General features: G+C 37.9%; 2 long non-coding RNA genes across 4 annotated transcripts in view; one reads left to right on the top strand and one right to left on the bottom strand.

Annotated features, from left to right (window-relative positions):
* Positions 1 to 13,831, bottom strand: part of LOC122557821 — a 136,982-nt gene that overhangs the window by 118,138 nt on the left and 5,013 nt on the right. The gene's annotated exons all lie outside the window — the stretch shown is intronic.
* Positions 8,684 to 13,831, top strand: part of LOC122557820 — a 37,481-nt gene continuing 32,333 nt past the window's right edge. For 2 of the 3 annotated variants that reach the window (XR_006313946.1, XR_006313945.1), the window contains exon 1: positions 8,684 to 8,858. This is a non-coding gene — a long non-coding RNA (uncharacterized LOC122557820). Of the gene's footprint in view, positions 8,859 to 13,242; positions 13,634 to 13,831 lie in introns of all 3 variants that reach the window. The other variant, XR_006313944.1, reaches the window with a different exon arrangement.

Genomic DNA, 13,831 nt, shown 5'->3' with positions numbered 1-13,831 from the left:
ATTTCTGGATTAACGCTCTAGCGATAATACCACTAAACCATTGCCTCCCCACTGACTCAGCAATAACTCTGATTGCACTGCAAATCTATCAGCTTCTATTATCAGTTTATAGCTATTTTTCCCATGTCATAAATCATTACTGAAGAAGGAATTTATTCCAAACGTTCTCATAAAGCAGCTTTGAACCACACATAGGAGTAAAACATGTGAAAGATGATTACGTACTAACTCTGCCTCTTGTTTTTTTCCAATAAGAAGCACCCATACTCAAAACAAAATGCCTAACATCTCAAGCATTTTGCCATAGTCCAGAACGAACTGGTGACAATCTGGAGAACATGTTCTCACAATAGAGCTTTAACCTAACAATAGCAAAAAATAATGCTTGAAATGGTTGCATTAGTGAAAATTTGAAATTAATTTAGGCTCAGTGGCATATGCTCAAAGTTGCTTTTCTCTTTACAACTAAAGCTGAACCCACTTAAGCTACAAAATTAACCAGTTGATTTAACTAAATACATTGATAACTAAACATTTTCACTCAGAACTATATTCAATAAGATTGCTTGAGATTTGGCTTTTAACTATTCCATAAGAAAATTAGATCTTAATCCCATAATAATGACATCAATAAAGTTTTGTGTTAAATTTTAATATCAAGATGTATCACTTGCTCTTACTACAAATGTAAACTATTGAAATAAATTGCCAATAATTTGCAGATCCCTTTCAATTTTGAATAGCTTTCTCATACTATAAACTACTGTTCAGGTGTGTTAACCTCATATAGCCAATTACAAGTCACTTGTACAGAAAAATTATAAGCAAAACATTAATTAATGCACACAACTGCACCACAATTTTGCTGCTAGCTGTTTATATAATAAGACTGTGCGGCTTTATTCCTGATGAAGGGCTTTTGCCCAAAACGTCGATTTCGCTGCTCCTTGGATGCTGCCTGAACTGCTGTGCTCTTCCAGCACCACTAATCCAGAATCTGGTTTCCAGCATCTGCAGTCATTGTTTTTACCTTGTGCACTATGCAACACAATTGATCTGTAACAGTAAAACCGTGTATCTGCTACTGAAAGACAAATCAGGGGAATGAAATTAAAACGGAATAGAACACAATTAAATAAGCATCCCAGAAGACAGTACAATGTTGCTATGTTACAAGTTATAAAAACACAGAGGATTTTGTCAATATGGTTAAGTTCATTACTGAAACAAATGGAAAAGTGCCATTATAAATTACTGCCTCAACATTTCCATGACCAACAGAAAATTATAATCTGTGTCAATAAAATTTTCCAATTTAGCTGCCATGTATTTTGTTGCTATTAAATTAGAAATTAATAGAGGCAGTACATAATGAACGTGTTATCCCGTATTTTCCTGACTGCACTCTTCTGGGAGCAATCTGTTAGTTTCATCCATACTCCACATTCCAGAGCATCGTGCCAAAACCATATTTGCACGCTCCTAGGAAAGAGGTCATCCATTTGGGAAAAATTACCTTTTTTATCACTTGCATTGAATCCAAACCTAAAATTTAAACAGTTAGCACAGTAAAACGAAGTGAATAATGACAAGAGCCACGTGGAAGCTTTTCTCTGGGATACAGGGTGAAGAATGCTGGAAGCACTACTTCATACGAGCTCCTCTTGCAGTGCTCTACATTCTCTTAACCTTGGTCAATAGAGAAGATACCAAGAAGTTGATATATAGGGGTTTGCATATGGAATTACAGATATTAAGACCCCACAAAAGTGAATAACTGTATTCCATAATTTTTCATATATCTCAATAGATGTAGTGGTGTGTTTGGTGATTTGCAATTTGGACGATTTGAATAAGTTGGAGCAAAAAATCCATCATGTTTTGCACAAATTGTGTACGTGTAATTGACATAACATCTGATAACATCATGTAATACCATGTTTTAAGTGAAGTATTTCAAAGTAAATGTTGTTGGAAAACTAATAAGATTCAAAATAAATAAAGCATTTATAATCATTTATGACAAGCATGAATGAAAATTAAGAGTCAATGGACAAAGGAAAAATAGATGTCAGCAGATTACAAGCAGACCAATGTGGTATCCACATTCAGAAAGGATAAAAGATAAAAGCGAACCCAGTCTTATTTCAATTCAATGTAAAATAACAACTTCAAAACTAAAAACTGGGTAAAATCGTATTATTCATTAGGCTGATTGAGGTGGAATGAAAAGAGGGTGTTTGGTTTGCTCCTTCTCCACATTTTAGGTCGTGGAATCAAGCTTTGATGGCCAATTGAGAAAGCGTGGAGATGGGGGTGGGGGAGGTGCTCCAAACTTAAAGGGCATGTAAGTCAGGACATTATACAGCACATGGGTTATGCTGCTAACTGGAAGTTGGTCATGGCTACAACTTGATAGGTTCCCTGTTTTCTGAACTTTCCTCATCGCCCCCACCGCCCAAGTGAAAGCTCTAGAAGGCCAAAATCAAGCTCAAAAATCATCACAAACCCTACCACCTTCATAAGAGTCTCATGCACCGTTTTAGTTGAAGTGGCAGGATTTTTCTTCTGTCCTTGTGTCATCTGTTATACCTGCCATAAAACATTTGCAAAACCTTTACTGTCCAATGACCAAGATTCCATACAATTGGCTTGTTCAATAGTTTGTTAATTGGCAATTTTTTTACAAAAAGCAGGCAGGCTTAAGTATCTGCTCATCTTGTAATATTTGAGACGGGTGGTTTGTCGGCATTTTGCTGTCTTATGTCATGCATCACATCTTATGCACGAGGGGCATGGCCTGCCTGACTTACAACTATAAAATCTAAATGGGAATTATCTGTGCAATTATAAGCCAACAAATAGGAAATGTTGCCTGACTGACCTCCTTGACTTCTGAGAAAGCGATAATTTAAATGAACTGTGGAAAGCTGTACGATGGGATGTGTGTTGACTTACAGCAGGCTTTTGATAAAGTTCCATTTAGACATGTATCTAATGCTCCAGGAGATTCAGACTGCAACTTGGTTGAAGGATAATGAGTCACAAACACCCAATAGGGTGAGAGTGTGGAAATACTGAGTAGCATGCCTCAAGCCTTAGTGTTGAAATAAAATTCTACTTTACATAAATGACCTGTATTCAGAAACTCAATTCAAAATAGGAATAGGCATTTTTAGCCCTTCATGCCTGCCCCATCATTCAATAAGCTATTGACTGATCTGTAGCCTTATTCTATTTACCTACTTCTTCCTTAGTACTTTTGTTTGACCAATTTGCCAATGTCAGATTTTAATTCAATGAGAGGCGGAGCAGAGTTTCAGATTGCTACACTCTCTATAACACATCTTTTGGTGAATGTGCACTGAGCCTATGCACTGCCACCCATTCCATTCCGCCCAGCCTCAGCGAATATTTCTTCATAAACAGTAGACCAATTTCCTGGGCTGATTCTGCTGGGTCGTTTCATTGGTTATCAGGCTGCTCAGGGCAGGACTAGAATTCAGACAATGTGCCCGTTGCTATGATCCTATTGCTGAAATTAGCCGTTTCAGGGCGAGATTAAAATATAGTAAATAGGAGCATTAGCCCTTCAAGCTTGCTCTGCTATTCGTTATGATCATGGCTGATCATCCAACTCAGTACCCTGTTCCTACTTTGTTTTTATGGCCTTTAATCCCTTAATTCTTAAAGCATGTATCTAACTTTTTCTTGAAAACATTCAATGTTTTGGCCTCAACCATTTTCTGTGGCAGAGAATTCCACAGGCTGACCATTCTCTGGGCAAAGAAACAGCTTCCCATCTAAGTCATAAATAGTTTTATCATATCCTTAGGCTGGGTCCAGATTCTCAACTCCTCAGTCACCAGGAACATTCTTCCAGCATTTACCCTGTCTAGTCCTGTTAGACTTTTATAGGTTTCTGAGAGATCTCCCTTTTCATTCTTTGAAACTCCAGTGAGTATAGTCCTAACCAATCCAGTCTCTCTTCATACATCAGACCTGCCATCGCAGGAATTGAAAATATTACTGTGTAGAACTGATTTATAATTTTTAAAATGTATTTAATGTCCTTGTGGTTCAGCTCTGCAGGAGACAGTAAATTTCCCAGTCTATACATGAAGTAGTCAATGCCAGCAAGAGAGCAATTAATTTCAATTTTCAGTGACGAGAACTGTTATTTTGCGAACCACGCCAAAAATGTGCAGGCGCAATGTTATACATGGGTATAATTGGGTGTGGTAGTGATGTCCTCCAGAACTGAATAGCATGCTGACATTATTGTCATATAGAGAGACTAACTGCTTTGCCAAAGTAATGAACAGCAGCTGGTATTGATAAAACCACATGACAGCAAAGAGAAAGGAAAGTGTGCGCGTAGGGAAAGGGACCAATACAGAAATTACACGACAGTTGTTTCAGGTTGTGGTATTTTCTTACCAGAAGAGAGAACAATGATTATGCTAGATTAGTGGGTCTTGACACAAGTGATTTCTAATGAATGCATATCACAAATTTATCCTTAATTTAGGAATATTTAGAAATAATCCTTCTTTCCCAACTGTCCTGAACTGCAACCAAATAACTATCTTAATCCTTTCATTGTAGTCATCCAAGAATGTATAATGATGTCAAAAATGCAATGCATCATTATACTTCCCATAAATATTGTGAACAGAATGTACAATGATTTAACCAAATATGCTTGTCTATGTAGTTTCCAAGATATTTTACAAATCTGGTGCAGATTGAATGGGGCTGTAGTCCAGGTACAATTTTAACTTATGGAAACACCGTCCAATCTAACGATTTCAGAGTGCTGGATTATCAGCTAGTAATTCAAGAAAGGTTGACTTACATCTCAAGCACAACTAACAATAGATTGAACAAGTTATAGTTTAATGGAAAAAATGTTTCATTTCTAGGAAAACAGAACTATTGCTATTTTTAAACACAAATGATACCTATACAATATTTAATAAAATCCTCCCCCACGACAACCTCTTTATTGGCTAATTTGCTTGAAAGTTGTAATGAAAACTCTATTTGGACCAAGAACAATACACTGGAGGAATCAAAACTGTAGTTATTCAGAACTAATGCCACGTAACAACTTTGCAGTTGAAGTTTAACAAATCTGACAGCATTAGCCCTTCCATCATAGATCTAAGTATGATGGAGCATTAAAAAAAAAGTGACAATAAGATGAACAAAACGTGTTAAATTGCCAAAGTCAGAACAGAGGCACATGAATGAGAGAACTGCAAGTCTAGTGATAGATTAATATTTTTCAATTCAGCACTTTTTTTCAAATCAATTCTCGACTTCTCTAAAACGTGTTGCACTAAAATAGAACAACTGAGTTTTAACTAAAAAAAGTGTCATGAGAGTTCAACAAGGGAGTGGCTCAGCATCTCAAACAGAGATTATCCAATTAATTGTCCAATCTACAAAGTTCACGTACCATTAATGTAGCACCACTGACACCAGTGATTACCGATTGGAATGTTAGATAAAGCAGCACCATCATCAATAGTAATACAGCCAAGTATAGAGAAAATCTTTTGTGTAGGTTGTGTGTTCTGTCATTTACCAATTCTACACAAAAGCTCATTACCAACTACAGTGCCCAATTTCAGAAATGGGTTCTATTAAACATTTAATAAACAAATAGATCTACAAGTAATCAATTGGCTTACAGCCAGAAATACCCCAGCCACTGGAATATCAACAAGGGAGGGGGTGAAGAGCTGTTGGTGAAACGACAATGATGCTGATGTATATAAACAATGAAACATCTCCATCATGTGGTAGAAACAGAAATAACAGTTCATGTATCGTAAGGGCCAATAAATAAGCAATATGTCCTCACAGAAATTTAATCACTAAGAGTTAAAGCAAGAATTATTACTTTAAATGCCAGTTGTTGCGGAGGATGAGACAGTAATTAGCTGCTCCTGGCCTAACCTCTGTTTGCTCATATAGCATGAACTGTCTCATGCTGATCATCCCCTTGTACATCTGATCAATGCAAGGTGCTCATTCCCTTTTCCCAATCTACAGTTGCCTGCCAGAGACAATTAAAATTAAACTATACGGACTAAAGCTCACTGAAGCTGTTACCTAGTATGGTGATGAAACATCTGAAAATGAACCCTCCAGCTCAGCGAGCAAACCTACATCCATAAACTATACTGAGGAGGGTCATTGGTACTTGCGTCCATGCTTTTTGCTAATCCATCTGTAACATTTTAAACTAATCAACCCTACCATAATCAGTCCATACCAGAATTCAAAATTTGTCTTCTTTATGGTAATTTCTAAAACAATGAGAAGTTGTATTGTTTTATATCTCAACATATTTATGATCTCTGTAGATAGAAAAATATGAATTCTAACTTTACAATTTTTGACCCAGTTCACAAGTATTGTTTTACCCATTTACTTCTTTCCCTTTATTGCTACTCAATTATGACAATTATATTTAATTTAAAATTGTCAAACAAAGTATAACGTTTGTTTTCAGCTGATTGATACATTGGAACCTAAAACAGGATAGTTGATAGTGGAACACTACTTCTATTTTTGCTAGGCTAAGATTTAAGCCACAATTTTTCTGATATCATTCAGAGCATTATTTTGAGTATCTGGATGGGGCATTTTCTTTATCTCACTTCACCATATATGGGCAGACTAATAACCACAGTTCTGCTGAGTACAAACAACATGCAGTATTTCCCACATGCAAATCAGTCATATGAGTCGACATTCCCTGATCCGCTGAGAATTAGTGTTTCATTGCTTCTTACCAACATCCAACTCTGCCTCCTCCCAACGATCTCCAACCCCCAGACTTTCATCAAAATGGAAACTGCAAAATTTTAGTTCAGTCGAGTCACAACATTTCCATGATTTATTACTAAATACAGTGACCCATTCAAATACAAACAGCTGCAGCACCTATGATTGTAGTACCTCTTTTCAGCACCAAACAATTTATTTATCAAGAACTTATTGCTTATGTCATAAAGCACTCTTCTCTACTTCTACAGAAGAGTAATAAAAAATTTCTTTTCCATTGAGGATTGAGAAATTTGTTTAAATTGTTTCCCACTTTGAGAAAATTGAGCATTTGGGAATAACTACAAATGCCATAAAAGTTATTAAACCTTAACAGTGCAGCAAGTGTGCCAAAGGTTAAATTTTCCAACACTCTACTTCTGGCACATAAGAGCACTTATTGGGAAACTTCACCACTTGATGATATTCTGCCCATTAATCTTTCATTAAATGTTTTAACATGGGAACATAAACAAAAGGAATTATTAATCAGCAGGGATGTACTAGAAGGCACTAAATGACAGGACAAAGTTGTGGAGAGACCCAAAGCATTTGGGACTCATTATTCTGTGACCTTCAAGAACTACAAGAGTGCTGACTCTATTCACCCTCTACTATTTCCAGTTACCCATCCACACATTCACCTCCTTGTAGCTTAGCCACTACCCTCCCTCTCCCACAATGCAGCACAATTTATTCCTCGTTCAACCCAAGAATCTCTGTAGCTTCCCACACTAATGCTTCAGTGTTCCTTCAAACATGAGTGGCAAAAAAAATCAGGTACAGCAATTAATTAGGAAGGCAAATGGAGTGCTGGTCTTTATTGTAAGGAAGAGGGCCTGTAAAATAAGCAAGTCTTGCTACAAGTGTACTGGGCGCTGTTTACACTACTGATCTTCTTACTGAAGGGAAAGATGTTGGCATTGGAGACAGTTAAAAGATTCACCTGGCTAGTTGCAGGGATGAAGCTGTCATCTTAGAGAAAAGGTTAAACGGGTTGAGCCTATACACATTGGGGTTTAGAAAAAAAGAGAGGCGTTTTTTATTTTAACATGCAGAGTTCTGAGGGGTTTTGACAGGGTGTGTATTGCAGATATACCCATTCTTGAGGAAGTTTACAAGTAAGAGGTACAGCTTTATAAAAATGGGTCTCCTGTTCAAATTGGAAATTGGAAAGAATTTCCTCTCTCGGAAGGTTGTTAATCTTTGAAATTCACTGCCCTAGAGAGCAGTGGAGGCTGTCATTGAATATAATCAAGGCTGAGTTAGACAAATTACTGGATTAAAAGTGAGTTGAAGGTTAGGATGGGAAAGTAGACTGGAAAATTGAGTAGGCAGGCAGGTCAGTGTGGATGAGGGCAAGGGCCAACAATTGCAGTGCTTAGCAAGGATCCTTAGGGGCTCTTGTGGTGCAATGGTAATGTCCCAACCTCTGGACCTGGAAACCTGCATTCAAGTTCTATCTTTTCCAGAGGGTGTTTAATAACATTTCTGATTAGAAAAATATCTCCAGGTGAGTCCAAGTCTCCAACCCTCAGCACAGCTCAGAGTGTGTCCAGGTTAAATACTTTAACATACTGTGTTACCAGCTGAAATAACAGGCAAAATAAAATCACAAAATATCAAAATGAAACATTGTATAGTCAGGTACTTCAGGGCCTTTCATAAACAAAATACCCTTTAAAAGCACAATGTAAAAACAGAATGAATGCGCTATAAATGTAAATAGAGTTCATGTTGGAATTAGATTCATCCTACACTCCAACTAATGGCAGAAGCTGGTCAATACATGCAGAATTACCAGCACTGTACAACATCTGCCACCAGGCGGAGTCCAGGACTTCGGGGCAAGTTGAGAATGGCAGCCAAAACAGAAACAAAACACTGGAGAGTTTAAAAGGAAGGTGTCACAGAGACAGGAGGTGAAGAGGAAATGAGGGAAGGGACAGGAAATGGAGTAAGATCACAGGGATTGCAGAACCATAAAGATCTTGCCAGGCTACAGAATACGAAGTCTGGTGAGCAACTTCAAACTGGAACTTTCAATGTTGAATAAAATGCTGACAGTATAGTTTATGTTGTTAACGTGAAACATTTGCTGAAGTTCATATCATAAGCTCACTAACTCAAATTATCCCAGAAAGGCAAAGAATCTCAAAAGATTTTAACATCAGGTTAAGCAAGCCATTTCACACTGCTACAGTGCAGTGGCTACATAAGTGTTGTTTTTCATTAACCATATCCTACTGTCAATCTAAAGGAGCAACACAATGTATGAATTATTGTGTTGGTGCAATGCCAAAAGTCAACCAATTATGAAGACCACATACAAGGCATTTCAACAAACTTGTCCATAAGTTAAGAATTTGAGTCACTCTGTATGCAGGCCCATTTTAAATTAGTGATTCAATTTAAAAATAACTAATAGCAAATCTTAGTCTTAAACAAGGGATTTTTCAGTTGCAAATCACTATAAGGCTACACTAAAGTCATCACCTAAATATATTCAAGGATTGTACTTGCCAGAAGTAATGACCTGGTGAGTGATGTCCACATCCCACGAACAAATTTTCAAAAAAGTATTTCCCTATTCTCATTTCTAAAAGGACCAATGTTCATTTTTGCTGTTCCTTCACTTTTAGTACACTTGTAGGAACATTCAATTGTCCATTTTTATATTTTTTGCTAGTTTTCCCTTATACTTCATTTCCTTTTTCTTTTTAGTGGTCTGTGCTGATTTATAGGATTTTCCCAATCTTATGGTTTACCACTAATCATTGCAACATCTTTTCGACACCATCCTTAGTGAACAGATGCTGCACCCTTCTTGTAAAGTCTTTCTTTCTCAATGGAAATTTTCTTTGTTGGAATTAGCTCCCTGAAACGTTTGCCACTGCTTCTCCACTATCGCACATTTTACTCTATTTTCTCCAGTCCATTTTGGCATCTCAATCTTCATATCTTGGTAGATGCCTTTAAATTTAAGATTAGCTTCAGGTTCACATTGCCCACCCTGAAACTCCTTGAAGTCTGTTTTGATCATTCTTACTTGGAGCTTATTCATTAACACAATCGCATTACATCAAAATTAACCTGTTTTGTGGTTCAGTTCAGAATGTATCATGAGAGATAACTCAGTTTCAAACAGATCATGAAACTCTTATAATCACTCCTACCGAGAGGACATTAGCTAATTCTTTCTTATTACACATGACCATGTCTCAACCTACTCAACAGACATTTAATTCTGATCTAATCTACTGTAGGCCAATTTGCTTGTGGTTCAGGTCGTAATCCAAAACAAAGAAAAACTACAAGATGGTAAGTTTAAATTTATCTAACTGTTTATACTTGCCCAGCAGAACCCCTTTCTTATGCCTATCTGTTATTGGTTCCCACATGGATGACAATGACTGTATCCTATACCTCTCAATCCAAGCTCCTCTCCTGGTATCTGGCACCTGATCAGCAACACAGATTTCAGTGCTCATGTTTTTTTGCTAAATTGAAAAGTCTTTAACAATATGATTCCCTACAACTACATATCTTCTTACTATCCCCACCCAAATAGCTCCTTTTACCACAGAATTATGGTCAGTTTACTCATCAAGTCCCAGCTTTTCTTCACACAAACGGTAGGAACATCCTCCATTGCTACTTTCTGGATCCCTGAATCTGCCTCTTTTACAATCAAATCTACTTTCCCTCACCAAACTGGAAAGAACTATCCCAAATGGTGGGACTACTTCTTGGAACCACGTCTTCAGGTAATAATCCCTCATCCTGAAATATAGAGCAAGAAAGTAATATTCACCAATCAACTAGCTGACCTGTTTAATGCCTCCAAGCTTTAGTTCTTAGGTCTCACTCTCCTCAACCCATTCCTCTTTTATAACAGAGCAGCACATCACCTCCCTCCTTGCGCCTAATTCCTAAAGCAAGCACTCAGAAAGGGTGCCATCATGATCTAATCCTTCATATATCTTTAAAATGTCATGCATCCATTTTATTGCAATTTTTTCTTTTCTAATCAACCTGTTCAGTGATGTCATTATATATAAGATGGGACTTGAACCGGGTCTCCACATCTAGAGGTAGGGAGGCTACCACTCGCCACAAGATGGCCTCTTAATGTCCTGTATTTATTGTAGCTGGAATTCCAGAGAATTGAGTCAGTTACTGTTGGCTGGGGAGCCAGTCATAACTCGCTACAGTACTGTGATACTAACATTTTTGTATCATTTGGCCTGTTGAGATCATAATGTTTAAGCACATGATGTTCCAGTGCTTGAAACATTTTTTTGCTGCCTAGCAACATATGCAGCACCCTCTTGGAGAGTTTTGATAGATTACCCAGATCAGTTCAAGACTGAACAGCAGTTCAGGGGTTATAGTCAGTTTTAGTTTGAGTTGGAGAAGATGATTCCATGTTGATTGAGGTAGTCAACGCAGAGGGTTAGACTAGTGCCAACCTGAAGGTATACAGTCTCCAAGCAGTCAGAACTCAGGAGATGTAATGAGGCAATCGGAGAATAGCAGAAGGTCATTGATACTTATGTTGGAGAGAGTTAGGTCTCAAAGAAGCACAGGGAGCCATTGATAGTTCAATGCAGTGTAAGATGGGGGTGGGGGGTGGAGGGGGGGAAAAACAGTCAACTCACAAGTGGCATCCCTTGGTAAGAAATATCAGAATTGAGGGGAGACCAGGGGAACTACAGCTTAGCAAAGCTGGACACCATAGTGAAGTCCAGCCTCATGAATCCGGGGGAGTGCAGTTCCAGGGGCAAAAAAAAACAAACGCTAAGAAGTAAACTGCTTTGATCATTCCATCATGGAATGAGGTCTAAGGCTATCAAAAGTGAGGAATTGTAATTGTAAAAGAAACAAAGGTTAATGACATTTAGTGATCCACAGTATCACCAACAGCCTGTGGTGAGAGGATGGTTGCTGAGAATTCTGTAAGATGTGTTTTTACCACAACTGCTATTTGAAATGGTCTGTAGTGTGGTCACCACAGTTTGTCCGTTAATGCATAGCTACCTAATGTTAATTCTTGATGTTAGAGTGCAAGTAGATTATTTTACTTTTCTAACCTTGTGTAGTAAAATTTAGTTTACTTAAAACTTTGGAATCCAGTCATCCGGTTCTTCCTAAATACCCAACATCTCAATCTTTATCTGTTTTAAACAAAAAATAGTTACTGACCTTTAACCAGATTATGATAAAATTTGGTCTTGTCTGGGATTGTAACAGTACCTAAATACTTACCTGTAGCTGTCATTTTACATGGAGCTTGTTCATTAGAGTCTGAAAGAAACTACAGATAACTTCCACAATTAAGCTAAATGTTGAATACAAACCTGACTAGATTTTAGACTGTGATTAACCTTTAAAACATCCTCACTTACCAAACTGCCAGAGTCAGGAACTCAGGCAAGCTACCACCTTGGTGTGAACTTACATCCCACCATGACTTTGTGGCAGAATTTAGGATCAATGCACATGCAGAGGGCACATTTGTTGCACATTTGGATGCATCGTCTGTGACTTCCAAGCAGAAACCTGCATTAAATGCCAAGTAGATATAACAAAGACAGGAGGACAGCAAGGGCAGATCCAAGTTAGAGAGTGGCATCAAGTTGTAATGATTTGTTCACCTTTGACTTGGGTTTGAATATTAACACTTACTGTGGTTATATACTTACTTGCACTAAGTACTGTATTACATTTTGATGATTGGGTGACAGGACCAAAAAAATTAAAACTTGATCTGGAAATAATGCAGAATCCTTACTCTCTTCCAAAAATAATTATTTCTTTTAAAATGAACGTGGTAATCCTTCCGCCAATTGAATATTTGATCATTATTTCATGACAACGGATCGATCTTGAACTAAATTTCACAAGTGTGAGTTGTTGCTGTAATCCTCCAAGCCCAGCTGATCTGATAGACTGACAGATATGTTGACAATTTAAAGGGATAGTGTGCTGCTTTACTCTGTATCTAACTGCCGGGGCTATGGAGTCGGATGGAGAGAGATGCAGGCAGGAGACAGGATAGCTCCTATAGCTGCAGGTTACAAGCAGTGGAGTGCACCAGAGAGAGTCACTCAGGGTCACTTTGAGAGATGTTCTGCTGTGGGTATAAGTACTTGGTCCTGTGGAGAGGCCTCCATTGTTATCGTGGGAAAAGACAGCATTAGCAAGGGTAATTTCAAGATTTGGTGTCATAGTAGAGTTTGAAAGCAACTTTTGTATCTCTCCTCTGCTTAATTATTTCAGTATTGCAGTCACTCATCTCCTTGAAATGGCAAACTCATGCAACATTGTCTAATTAGTAATTTGCCAAATGCTGGTCTTTGTTTGTTTATTCCAACCCTTGTCCTGCTCTGCTTATTCTAGGTTCTTCAGACAACGTGAGGCTCATGCCAAACAGTGTGATGAAGACTAGTATAATGTGCATTTTCATGCCAAGCACTAACCAAAAAATCAGAAATCCACGGAACTCAAGATGGCACTGACATTTTCAACATGCAGGAGTGAATGAAGCAAATGATCTGTGGAAAATTGCCATGCATTTCTTGTATGCAAAATGCAGGAGAAATCCAAGCTGGCCAATTATTGCCAGTTTCATTCATTAGGAAAAAGTAATGGATGATATAATCAACAGTGCTATCAAACAGTGCAATGACCTGCTCAGTGACATTGAGGTTTAGGTTCCAACAGGGCCATTCAGCTTCTGACCTCATTACAACCTTAGTTCAAACATGGACAAACGAGCTGATTTCCAGAGGTGAGAGTGACAGCCCTTGACATCACAACTACATTTGACAGATTATGGTAGCAAGCATCCCAAACAAAACTGGAGTCAAATGGGAATTATGTTAGGGGTTATACACAGCGGCGAGGGTGGAGGGGTTATAAGTGAGGAGTGGATTATAAGCAGCAGTAAAAGGAATTATAAACATTTATAGAAGGGACTTCTTGTGTT

The sequence above is a fragment of the Chiloscyllium plagiosum genome, chromosome 16 (genome assembly GCF_004010195.1).
Source record: "Chiloscyllium plagiosum isolate BGI_BamShark_2017 chromosome 16, ASM401019v2, whole genome shotgun sequence".
Lineage (NCBI taxonomy): Eukaryota > Metazoa > Chordata > Chondrichthyes > Orectolobiformes > Hemiscylliidae > Chiloscyllium > Chiloscyllium plagiosum.
The sequence above is the reverse complement of the archived record's forward strand: the minus strand, read 5'-3'. Positions and strand labels throughout refer to the sequence as shown.